Genomic DNA, 14,403 nt, shown 5'->3' with positions numbered 1-14,403 from the left:
TTATTTAGGATTGGGGAAGTTTTAGGAATCATCAGACACAAATGTATGCATTGAGGTGTCGATGTAATGGCTGGGTTCAAGACGGATTGTCTTGTGCGATGTTGGTGATGAAAGTTTTGATATGATGACATGCTAAAGTCAGTTTTGCTTGAGGACAAGCAAAGTTCAAGTGTGGGGTATTTTGATATCGCAATAATTATACATATATTTCGAGCGATATTTATGTATTTTTAGCTATATTTTGGTATGATTTAAGATAAAAGGTACTTATAAAGTTTGAAATTCCATTTTACAGCTAAAAATCATTTCTGAAGAAAAAGGAGAAGAAAATGTGCAAAAATCCGCAAAAAGAAGTGAAAGAAATTACACGAAGAAAAACGAGATCAAAAAGTCAAAGAATTCAAAGATAGCCGCGTTGGAAAGACGAGAAAACAAAATAAAAATATAAAAAAAAAAGAATTTAAATTAATTAATGAGGTTTAATTAAAATAAATTATTGGGAATTAATTATTTAATTTCTAAATAATTTATATTAATTAAATTAATTTAATTTAATTTAAATTGGAAAAAGAAAAAAAATAGAAAAGAAACAAAAATCTAGCCCAAACCCGGAAGCCCAAAGGTCTGATCCGTTCTCGCAGCCCAGATCCGGAAGAACCCGAACCGAATCCGAAAACCGACCCGCAACCATTTCGTCTCACATGAAGATCCGCGCCTTAACCTGGTTTCCGACCCGACCCAGAGCTCCGACCCACTTTGGATCCGCGTGTTTCTTCGTTGGTGACGTCATTTGTGACGTCATAGCACCCGATTCATGCCCAACTCCATACCCGTCCGCCCCGAGAATCCGATCCGTTTCCTCTCACATAAGGTCCGCGTGTCGACCCGATTCCGACCCGATTTCAGACCCAAGTCCGATACGGTACTGCTCAGTGCTAAACGACGTCGTTTTGAACTCCAGATTTGCCAATTCCGATTCCATTCCGTTTTTAACCATTTTTCCCCACTTTTTCTTATTTTAAACTCATTCCTTTCCAACCAATACTCAATAATTCACCACCTTTAAACTTTCCAACCTTTTATTCCCATCTTTTTATTTCTTTTGAATTCTTTTTCATAAGATTTAGATTGGATCTTAGATCCAATCTCAATTTATTTCTTTTTGGTATTTAATTCTCCCAATTTTTTCTATAAATACCACCATTTTTCACCACAAAGGGGGAGGAAGAAAAGAGAAGACATTGCAATTATGCATTTTGATACACAAATTTCTTCCAACCTTTGAACCAATTTTCTACAATTGGGGATTCAAGAGTCAAAGAGCTAAGGAATTGAAGATTGCAGTGGCATTAGGGACTACATCGGGTTTGTTTTATCGAAATGTTTAACATTCTCAATATGTTTTCTATATATGTTGTAACTTTAATTATGGGCTAAAATTCCCTTTGCTTTCACTTAGATAATGAAACCTTGAAAATATGATTTAATTTATATTATTCGGATATTAATTGTTATTTATTTTATCATGCATATTTGATCATTTATTTTTATACGTTGAATTTTTGTAATAAATTTTCCTATAACTAAGTTAATATTTTTAAAGGATCAATTTAAATATATTATCTTGAATCATAAATTTTTCATGACCATTGATATTTATGACTAGTGATGGACAAAATCCTAGGATTAGGCAAAATAAAATACTAAAAATTTAACATGTATATTTTGTATCGTATGACCAACTTACGATTCCTATTAGTTTTACGACCACTAAAATTAATAGTTTGATCAAATGTTTGCATGATACGAATTAATTATTGTTAATAAAATTGTTAATTGCATGACAATTGTTTTTAATTATTTTTATTATCAAAACGGTAAAAATTAGATCATGATTTTTAACCAATTTTAGAAATCGGTAAATAACTAATAATATCCATTGCACTTAATATAAATCATTCATTACTAAAAGGTGGAATTAAATCTAAGTGAAAGCATCCTTATCATTCTTGATTCTTAAAAACCAATTCTTGTTCTATATTTGTTTTTACACTTTAATCGTTAAAATTCTCATTATTTGTCTCGTTACTAAAAATTCCCCCAAGTTTCTTATCTTTTAAGTTAATTAGCGACAAATAGTCTAAACGTAAATCATACTCGTTTCCCCAAGTGTTCGACATCCGTTCTTACCATTGCTATATTACAATTACAATTATGTACACTTGCCTAAGTCGTGTAGTAAATTCTAGCATCGGTAATTTCGACCTTATAAATTTAAGACTAGAGTGAATTTTACACATCACACACCCCTAGTAATTTATTTTTATCGGTTTATTGGCATTCTATGTAGTGATTCCGAGATTCAAACGAAATTGAGGAATCAAGTATACTAGTCCTAGTCTTCAACTTTGACTTAAGTTTCTATGAGACTTTGACCTAATTTCTACCACTAGGTCAAGTGCATGATGTGTGTATATGATTAATGAAAAGGTGTTCGAGTCAAAGAGTGACCTAAATATGGATATTCACTATAGTTAAGTAGTTGTAGAATTCACATATCAATGTGAAATCTAAGTATACTATCCATTGATTCTAATTGTTTCCAAGTTTCTAGTAGGTTATAACTTAGTTTCTAGTTACTTAGTCTAGTATGTGTCGTGCCTATACGTGCAACTAAGTTTAGTCAAATCTAGAACCGAATCGAATTTTGACGGTTGTCACAGTCTCCCCGGTTGAAAGAATTTCGTCCCGAAATTCAATTCGTGACGTATTCTATTAACTCAGTCGACTACAATATTTGATGTATATTGATGATTAAAATTATAAGAACAATACATATAGGTAAATTTAAAACCAGTTTGAGATATATTTCAAACTTCAATATTTGATGTATATTGATGATTAAATAGAAATGCAGAAGTTTCAAAGTGTTTTCTAAGGTTTGCTTAAAATTCACGAGTTATCTATTAAGTTAAACTTCATTTGTGAAAAAGAAGAAACACTAAAACTTGTAATTGAAAATCTGACATTTTGACCTTTTTGACTGGGGTCCAACAATGGTTAAAATGGATAAGGTAAAGACTTAACATATTTAGAAGAATAATTCTTCATTGTTGATAGTGTATCACTGGAAATTTAAAAGTGAACACTAAGTTTTCAAATGCTATAAATTTAAAAAAAACTTTATAGATTATAAGACTATATTGAAGCAAAGTACACAAATAAGGTATGTTTTGAAATACAAGCATCAGAGATGTCTTATAAACATGTTTGAAGTAGAAATTTGCATAAATATCATGTTGGGTTTCGAGAAAACACATTAAAGTAAATTACAATGTCTAAATGAGAAAGCTGTCAAAAGTGTCAAAACAAAAGTGTTTTGAAGATTCGATGAAACCTTTTCACATAATATGAACTTCAATGTCATTTGTTTAAGTTTTATCGCATAGAGTTTAAACACTTTTATAAAAGAAAATATTTCTAAGTTTTTCGAAAACGTGTCAAAATGGTAAGCAAGGTTTAAAATGGTTTATATGCCCTTTAAAGCACATCTATCCATTGAAATGGATTTGAAATGAAGTTAAAATAGTAAGGTTAAAACCAATATTGGTTAAATTGGTTTTTGAAGAAAAGTGTTAAGTTAAAGCAAGTTGTCAAGAAATTTTAGCGAGAATATGGATTACATTGTTAGGAAAGGTCTAGTAAGTTGTATGAAGTGGTTATAAAATATTTTATCGATGATAAATAAAACCGATGAAGCGAAATAACTTTTCGATGGAAGATTAAGAAGTAAGAAATAAGTATGTTAGTGTAGCTGATCGTACCTAAATACTAAGGCGAGTACAAGGCGAGTATAAGGCGAGTACCGATGTCTTTTTCCCCAAGATAAAGGACAAGGAAAATTGTTTGAACAACGTTTTATGGTGTCAATGCAGTTTACGTCCTTTTATAGAGGTCAAAGGGACATCCACTCTTACCGTTAGTAGGCCTCATTCACGAAGCTGGTCTATAAGGGGTGTTTAAAGAAATTGCCTATAAAATGGCGATTGAATGGTTATCCACTCTTACCCACCGCACTCTTGACTAGTGGAGGGTCGTTAGCCGAACGGGTAGGATAGGACGAAACCTTCCATTATAAGTATAATGAAGTACAAAGTAACTAAATGCTTTTACTAATTCCCAAATCATAGTTACTTTAGGCAAAATGTTAAATTGTATGCTAATCCATGGAATTACACTTCATACCCTTGTCAAACGTTAGTGGAGCGTGTGTGGTTAACCGACACACTAATTTGGGGTTGACATTGGTACTGAAGGGTGGCTAGATGTTTATCATAGATCAATGGAGCGTGTGTGGCTAACCGGCACATTGATTAGGTGATAGTAGCATTGAGTGCACCATGTTAATTCGCATGGTTATTCACACCTTGTTTGTGATCCTCGGCATCCCAGTCGCAAACTTGAAGGGCATAATCGAGATTAAACATGCCATTGAAAAGTTCAATGAATCTCAAAAGATCTAGGAGTTTCAATTAATTTAAAACTTAAACTTCATTTTCGTTTTTCATGGTGGAAATTGGTAAATCGTCATTTACCTACCTTCAAATATTCTGCAACTAGATTACGGCATCCCTCTTCTAGGTTGTAGAGTATTGTGTTGGATCCTAGCCTTGATGTTTCATTTGGGTGTTACATCAAGGATTCTTATCAACTAACTTGAATGACGGCTTCGCTAGAAAGACGTTTACGGAGAAAGAGATTTACGCACGAAACTGGTATTGTGAGGATTGAATTGACCCAAGTTGTATGATAATATCGGAATCGCTTGGAAATAGAGGCATTAGACTTGATCATAAAGGCGTTACAGACAAAACACAACAGTGCAACTTTTAACAGAGTTCCAGTACTTTAGATTAACTACAAGACTACTACTGCGAACAAGGTATACTACAAAAGGCAAGTATACGCAGCACGAGGGTCCCCTTGACTGACGGGATCTCGCAAAAGATAAGACTCAAGTTGCACTAGTTTTAAACAGTTTATGAGTCTGTTACAACGAAACGCCTTAATTACTTTAACGTGGGTCCGGAGTAGTTTCTCCTGCGGCAGTGATCCTTAGTATCTTCCCGTCTGCGCCAGAGTTCTTTGTTATTGGACATCCCTTCTTGAGGTGCCCTATCTCACCGCATTGGTGACATATCTGGCTAGTACCAGCATCGGTGGTGGGAGTGATGTGTCGAGTCCGAGTTATGTGGACACCAGTGTTTTATTTGTTCTTCCCCTTTGGACAGCTCCTTTTATAGTGTCCGGTTTCACCACCACCATAGTATGTCGGGCTGACCCCGATGTCAGGGACTTGAGTGATGGGTCGTGCCGGTGCTCCACAGCTACGGGCATGGTGCCCTATTTTGTGGCAATTGCAGCATTGCATTTCATGACAAGCCCCATTATGATGAAAGCTACACTTATTACACTTCGGAAGTTTGCCCTCGTATGGTCTGATCGGTGTTGAAATGGCAGGGGTTGCCACTTGTTGCTGTAGTATGGCAAGTCCTTGGGATCGCTTGCGCTCCTTTTGGGCTTGGCGCTTTCGTTTCTTCTTCTCGGTTTTACGGCTTAGCAAGTCCGTGACTGTTGTCATTTGTTGATTTCTCGGATCGGTACAACGATCGGAATTTTCAACCCCTTTGCCAGTCTTATTCGTGTTGCCAGAGCTGAGGTTTGCAAGGACAGCTGTCACGGCAGCTGTTACCGTGGCTTGGAATGTAGCGGCGTCGATATGAAGGATAGGGGTCTCGTTGTTCAGCTGACTATTTCTGGATGACGACATGATTCTGTTATACGAAAGAAAAGGAGTTCGTGAGTGATTATGTTTGAACCTAGATGTATTTCGATCATTCATGTAAAGAGTAGAAGTATGTTCTCGAGGGTTTGACCTACATCCCTATGATGCAGTCCTAGTACAGAGTAGAAGTAAGCTAATAGAATGGTCTCAAGACGTTTGCCGTCCAAACCAGGGTATCATTGGTTGGTGGATAACATGATCCAACCTTTGAAAGAGAATTGGAAATGATCCCGGGGCTAAATTACTATAGTCCAATAGCTCGACTAGAGTGAGTTTCAGATAGACTCCAACGACAGTATGATGACAGTATTTAAACAAAGATTGACACATAAATTAGCCGACTGTCAATATCATTGATATTCATGATGTAAAAAAGTTTGGGAAAATTGACCTTATAGTAGGTCTTACATCATATCCGGAGTAGAAAAGTTTTTGACAGTAGAAAGGCCTAACTAAAAGTACTTACAGTACAAGATAGTTACATAGAAAAGTGCTACATAGGGCATAGACAGGAAAACGGTTCCTTAAAACAAGGAAGGAAAGTAAAGCATCTCCTACTGGTGACGGGCATTCCTCTGGTGAACTCTCAGTCCAGCCAGTTGTCGTTCCATATCAAGCAGGTATCTTTCGTACACCCTCTGGCGTACTCGGAGCTCTATGACTTCGGCTCGAGTTTCAGCTAGTGCTTGCAGCAGGGTCTCATGGTCTCTCTCATATCTCTCATGAGTGTTTTCAAGGCGATTGGTGCGGATGGTATGCATTCTTGCATTGGCATCAACCTCTACGATACGATGGAGAGCCGTCCTGCCCTGAATTTCGTTTCGGGCAACTCTACGGATTAGAATTGGCAGAACTCTGTCTGCCCTTCGCTTAAGTTGTAGAAGCTTCAGTCTCCATTAAACGACATAGGTTGATCTTGCTCTTCGCTCCATGTCTCCAAGCATTCTACCCAAGGAGGCGTCGGGCCATGAAAAGTCGGACGAGGGTTAGGATTCAGAATGGGAGCTATCGGGGGTAGGTTCTCAACCTCGGGCTCGAAGTTAGCACCATCCGAAAAGTCTTCAGCATGGTGATCATCCAAAGGGATTGGATGATCATCCTCTGGTTCTTCTCCAAACCATCCAGCATTGCCTTCGTTCGGAAGGTACGGGTCGCCGTGGGGATGGAGTCCAGCCATGTTATCTATGCGAGAATTGGGGTAAAGAAATAATTATTAGTCGTACTAACTAGATAATTATAAGATAATCTTCATTAGTTACTTCACTATTTGTAAAGTGCATACCGGTTATATGTAATCAAAACAGGATAGGCCTTTGAATAAGTGACCTTAACTCCAAATTCTCAAGGAACAGGGGTAAACCAAAAATTCACAGATTCTAAGTCTATGTCATCCTAGTTACATATGACCTTAGTGTATCCACTTAGCAACTATTGACCTAGTAATGAAGATCTTTTTAGTTCTCAACTAAGTACTTATAGTAACACCGGATATTCCTAATGTCTTTATTGTAGTAGTGTTGGTAAGTTTTTAGACTTGTTGCCATGTCACAACCATTCTTGGGCATATGCTAATCACTCCTCGGACCAGCATAGTTGATCAGGCTATGCCACTCCCAGGACTGACCATTCATCCCTGAGCTTACTTGTGATATTCAACAATCGTAATACTTTTGTTCTTGTCATTGTGACACTATTTTTAGTATGAATGCAGGTATGTATACTTAGTTAAATATTTTATTATTTAAAAGTATAAACTCTTGGTCAGAGTATTTTTAATCCCATTGTATTTATAGTCTGTATATCTTTTATGGGTTGATATACTCAATTCACTATAAACAATGCTCTGATACCAATCTGTCACACCCCAAAACCAAGAACGGCGGAAACGTTCTGGGGCGGAGGACGTCATGTAAAGTATCACAACAGTGTAAAGTAGTAAACAAGCAACAACATCATCCATTGCATTAATAGTAAGATTTTAGTATATGTGTGTTCTTTCATAGAAAAAGACATGAAAATAAGTAATCAAAATAAAAGACGAGTCTTGACTGCTCCGTCTTCTTCAAAACCTGGTCATCGTACCTGTCTACTGGTGACCTGAGAATACAAGTTATTTTGAAAGCATAGATCAACATAAAGCTGGTGAATTCATAAGTATTTTAGTGTCATTGATTTAAAAAAACTGTAATGTAAGACTTGTAATTGTTTGAGAAAAAGTTTGTATAAGTATAAAAGATCCTAGAAAATCCCATATTTCCTACTAGTATAAAAAGTAGTCTTCTACCAAAGACCCGATTGTTTTGTAAGTATGCATCATTGTAAAAAATGACGGTTTTTCCCCTGTATAACTATTATTATAAAAATATAGTCTACCTCTTCGTTTATGTGAATGTGTCACAAAGTAAAGGTAATAAGGAAAATAATATATTTGTATCAAAATATATCCTACCTCATCGTTTATGTGAATGTGTCACAAAGTAAAGGTAATAAGGAAAATTGTATAATCCTTATGAATGTATCCATTTGTATAGGATAAATACGGCGTGGTAACTCGCCGAACAGTACAACCGAGAACATCCGTAGATGAACACACCTTCTGTTGCGAGCAGCCAAGCGTAGGATGGTCAGTCCATGAGTAGGTAGAAGTATAACTTCATGTAGTATGTAGTAGTATCTCTCCATATAGTATGTACTAGTGTCTCTTCATATAGTATGTATTCGTGTCTCTTCGTATAGTATGTACTAGTGTCTCTTCGTATAGGATGTATTCGTGTCTCTTCGTATAGTATGTACTAGTGTCTCTTCGTATAGTATGTATTAGTGTCTCTTCTTATAGTATGTATTAGTGTCTCTTCTTATAGTATGTATTAGTGTAGTGTATGTATTGACTCATGTATGAACTGAATCTTAGTGTGATTCCTTGTACTAGGAATAGTAAATAGTATCTCCTAACTATACCTATTATAGTTACTAGTAATGTACGTGTATAACCGAAAGTATGTCTTTGCTACCCAAAGGTGCTGAATTGACTGATTGAACTTTTATGTCTATATATGTATACATAATATATAACTAATATTTAGACGACATTCGGACAAATAACCGATACCCTAAGGCCACATCCAAACAAGGAAAAGGAATTAAAGCGAGCTAACAGTCCTAAGTCCTTTAAACATTACTTATATAACTATACATATATAGACATGCATTTGACAATATAAAAGTATAAGAGAAGTTTTTTAAAACCTTTGAAAAGTTTAGTAAATAAGAATTGATGACTTGATGTCAGTTTATAAAACGGTTTAAAAGCAGTTTGTTTGATAAGAACAGTTTAGAGTATAAGAAATCCTTTGTTTGAAACACAATTGTAACAAAGTTTGAAAGGAAAGATATAGTATGTAATACAGTTTGATAAAGAGTTTAGTATGTAAAGATGTTTTAAGAAATCATTTTGAAGTAGTATACTGAGTAAAACAACTAAAAGTGTAGTAAATCCATAGTTTGATAGTTATTAATCACATGTGATTGATATAATAACTATCATGATTCGAATTGTATTCCCCCCCCCCCATAAAAGCATTTAAAAACATTTAAAAGTTAATTAAGGGGTATGAACTAACCTGTAGTGAGTGGATCGTATGGAAGTGTCGGACAAGTGCTAGGTGTCAAGTGAAGACTTGAACACACACAATGATCCTAATAACATATAAAGACATATATATGTATACAATTAGTGATTATAACACTAATTAGACAAGTATAAACACCCTAATGCGTGGAAAACACTTTGGTCTAAGTGTTAAGAGGCCATTGGGTTGCAACAAAGGAGCGTAAAGCATTGCTATTGAGTTTATGGTCCAAGGACCACACTCAATGGAGTTTACGGCCCAGGGGAGCTTACTCTTGGCCATAAACTCTCTAAAGGGTCATATTTAGAGGCTTAAAGGTATGGAGTCTCAAGTGGTTAAGTGTTCCACGGTTAAACAAGAGGCTATATGAGTTTAAGGTCCAAGAATTGACCTTAACATGAGTTTATGGCCTGGGAACCATTTCTCCATGATTTTACGGCCGTAAACTCAGGGTATGATGCACCAACTCGAAGTTTAATGTCCCTAGTTCGTTGGTGGAGGGTTCTAATCCAAGTTCTAAGCATAAGGAAGGAAATTAGGGCAATTTTGCACCAAAAAAGGGAGTTTATGGCCTTAGGAGATCCTTGGCCGTAAACTCTCATCCAACCCTCAAATCTTGATGTTTCTAAGACCTAAACATGTTTAATCTAGTACATAACAAGTTAGAACAAGAGTACTTACGATATAGGGGCTTGAAATGGTCGGTTTTGGCCAAGAACACTAGTGTGTGTTCTTGGTGTTCTTGGTGAAACTTGATGATCTATGAAAACATGATTTTTATGGATGAAATCATGTAAGGATACTAGATTAAGAGATGTATCAACAAGTCAAGGGAGAATACTTACTAGTTTTGAAGATCTAAGGATGGAATGTGGATGATACTTGAGAGCAAACCCGAGTTCTAGGCTTGAAATGGCAAGAATGAATCAAAATGGCTAAGTTTTTCTTATATAGGCATGGAGTTTACGGCCCCCATACCATTTGGGTCGTAAACTCCAAACTCTTGGAGTTTTGGAACCTAAATGTTGCACACTTTACCCTAAAGTATCCTCTCTCCATTTATCTCTTGCAGTACTAGGCTTTAGAACACTCAAACTGACTTTAAACCGGCTAAAAATTAGCAGAAAGTATTTAACTTTTAATTGAAGTGCTTGACTGTATCGGATAGAAAATTTCGGGTTGTCACATCATCCCCCCGTTAGAGGGAATTTCGTCCCGAAATTAGAGTTTAGGTAAGGAAGTGGGTATGAATAATCGAGCAAAGAGGTGGGGATACTTCCTATTCGATTGATCCTCGCGCTCCCAAGTGAATTCAGGTCCTTGCTTGGCATTCCAGCGAACCTTCACTAATGGGAAGCGGATTTTCTTTGTCTGTTTGACTTCTCGGTCCATGGTCACTACGGTTCTTCCACGAAGGTGAGGTTCTTGTTGATCTCGATCTCGTCGAGTGGGATTACAAGAGTCCTGACGGGAAAGGTACTGTTTCAAGTTCGAGACGTGGAGGGTAGAATGTACGTTACTGAGTTCGCGGGGTAGGTTGAATTTGTAAGTTACAGGGCCGATTCCGGCAAGAATCTCGAAGGCCCCAACTATCTTGGATTTAGCTTTCCCCGCTTTTCGAAGCGTATCAAGCCTTTCCAGGGGTGAGATTTCCGTTAGTCGATGCACCTACGAAACAATCTGTCTTTCTTCTTGAAGAACAAGACCGGAGCCTCTCCAGGGTGAGGAGCTTGGTCTTTCAATTCCATTGCTGAGTAGTTCGTTAAGTTGCCCGGACGGTTCTTGCATCTCCGTAGGTGTTAGACTATAGGGCGATTTGGTTACATGAGTATCCTTTGATTGGATTCTAAGTTTATTCGCATGACGGCACGATCACTCGTAGTCTTGAGCAGTCTCCGTCCTGAAGTTCATATTTAGAAGTCATACATGGTTCATCAATCACAGTCTCGTGTATACGAGTCGTATATAATTAAGATTGAAAAGGCAGTCGAATAAATGATTCTTCTTTAAGCTCACATCCAAACAAGGAAAAGAAGTTAAAGTGGAATCATCAATTCTAAACCTGTAGAACCTTGATTATATACCACCCTTGTGTATACATTCTTCAGCGATAGATCAACCGTAAGGGTCTTTGGATTGAACTTGACGTACTGTACGAGTGGTACTATGGGGAGGTTTGCTGAGGTTTCTCCGGAAAGGATACAAAACATGAGGTACTCTATGCATAAGTACCTCGGAGTTCTGGAATGACGGTTTCGCTAGAAAGACGTTTACGGAGAAAGAGATTTACGCATGAAACTGGTATTGTGAGGATTGAATTGACCCAAGTTGTATGATAATATCGGAATCGCTTGGAAATAGAGGAATTAGACTTGATCATAAAGGCGTTACAGACAAAACACAACAGTGCAACTTTTAACAGAGTTCCAGTACTTTAGATTAACTACAAGACTACTACTGCGAACAAGGTATACTACAAAAGGCAAGTATACGCAGCACGAGGGTCCCCTTGACTGACGAGATCTCGCAAAAGATAAGACTCGAGTTGCACTAGTTTTAAACAGTTTATGAGTCTGTTACAACGAAATGCCTTAATTACTTTAACGTGGGTCCGGAGTAGTTTCTCCTGTGGCAGTGATCCTTAGTATCATCCCGTCTGTGCCAGAGTTCTTTGTTATTGGACATCCCTTCTTGAGGTGCCCTATCTCACCGCATTGGTGACATATCTGGCTAGTACCATCATCGGTGGTGGGAGTGATGTGTCGAGTTAGAGTTATGTGGACACGAGTGTTTTCTTTGTTCTTCCCCTTTGGACAACTCCTTTTATAGTGTCCCGTTTCACCACCACCATAGTATGTCGGGCTGACCCCGATGTCAGGGACTTGAGTGATGGGTCGTGCCGGTGCTCCACAGCTACGGGCATGGTGCCCTATTTTGTGGCAATTGCAGCATTGCATTTCATGAAAAGCCCCATTATGATGAAAGCTACACTTATTACACTTCGGAAGTTTGCCCACGTATGGTCTGATCGGTGCTGAAATGGCAGGGGTTGCCACTTGTTGTTGTAGTATGGCAAGTCCTTGGGATCGCTTGCGCTCCTTTTGGGTTTGGCGCTTTCGTTTATTCTTCTCGGTTTTACGGCTTAGCAAGTCCGTGACTGTTGTCATTTGTTGATTTCTCGGATCGGTACAACGATCGGAATTTTCAACCCCTTTGCCAGTCTTATTCGCGTTGCCAGAGCTGAGGTTTGCAAGGACAGCTGTCACGGCAGCTGTTACCGTGGCTTGGAATGTAGCGGCGTCGATATGAAGGATAGGGGTCTCGTTGTTCAGCTGACTATTTCTTATGAATGTATACATTTGTATAGGATAAAAACGGCGTGGTAACTCGCCGAACAGTACAACCGAGAACATTCGTAGATGAACACACCTTCTGTTGCGAGTAGCCAAGTGTAGGATGGTCAGTCCATGAGTAGGTAGAAGTATAACTTCATGTAGTATGTAGTAGTATCTCTCCATATAGTATGTACTAGTGTCTCTTCGTATAGTATGTATTCGTGTCTCTTCGTATAGTATGTATTCATGTCTCTTCGTATAGGATGTATTCGTGTCTCTTCGTATAGTATGTACTAGTGTCTCTTCGTATAGTATGTATTAGTGTCTCTTCTTATAGTATGTATTAGTGTCTCTTCTTATAGTATGTATTAGTGTAGTGTATGTATTGACTCATGTATAAACTGACTCTTAGTGTGATTCCTTGTACTAGGAATAGTAAATAGTATCTCCTAACTATACCTATTATAGTTACTAATAATGTACGTGTATAACCGAAAGTATGTCTTTGCTACCCAAAGGTGCTGAATTGACTGATAGAACTTTTATGTCTATATATGCATACGTAATATATAACTAATATTTAGACGACATACGGACAAATAACCGATACCCTAAGGCCACATCCAAACAAGGAAAAGGAATTAAAGCGAGCTAACAGTCCTAAGTCCTTTAAACATTACTTATATAACTATACATATATAGGCATGCATTTGACAATATAAAAGTATAAGAGAAGTTTTGTAAAACCTTTGAAAAGTTTAGTAAATAAGAATTGATGACTTGATGTCAGTTTATACAACGGTTTAAAAGCAGTTTGTTTGATAAGAACAGTTTAGAGTATAAGAAATCCTTTGTTTGAAACACAATTGTAACAGAGTTTGAAAGGAAAGATATAGTATGTAATACAGTTTGATAAAGAGTTTAGTATGTAAAGATGTTTTGAGAAATCATTTTGAAGTAGTATACTAAGTAAAACAACTAAAAGTGTAGTAAATCCATAGTTTGATAGTTATTAATCACATGTGATTGATATAATAACTATCATGATTCAACTTGTATTCCCCCCCCCCCCCATAAAAGCATTTAAAACATTTAAAAGGTTGATTAAGGGGTATGAACTCACCTGTAGTGAGTGGATCGTATGGAAGTGTCGGACAAGTGCTAGGTGTCAAGTGAAGACTTGAACACACACAATGATCCTAATAACATATAATGACATATATATGTATACAATTAGTGATTATAACACTAAATAGACAAGTATAAACACCCTAATGCGTGGAAAACACTTTGGTCTAAGTGTTAGGAGGCCATTGGGTTGCAACAAAGGAGCGTAAAGCATTGCTATTGAGTTTATGGCCCAAGGACCACACTCAATGGAGTTTACGGCCCAAGGGAGTTTACTCCTGGCCGTAAACTCTCTAAAGGGTCATATTTAGAGGATTAAATAAATGGGGTGTTACACCTTAACTTTTGTAAATACATATCTTGTGTTTTCAAATCCACAGCTAGCCTACAATCCCACTTTGATGTTTGTTCCCCCATAAAACTCTCCATGTGTCGCATAAGGTAAATTACACCATCATCTGAACGG

This window comes from Lactuca virosa, chromosome 2, assembly GCF_052849685.1.
Source record: "Lactuca virosa cultivar CGN04683 chromosome 2, Lactuca_virosa_CGN04683_v6, whole genome shotgun sequence".
Taxonomy (NCBI): domain Eukaryota; kingdom Viridiplantae; phylum Streptophyta; class Magnoliopsida; order Asterales; family Asteraceae; genus Lactuca; species Lactuca virosa.
Note: the sequence above shows the minus strand (reverse complement) of the source record.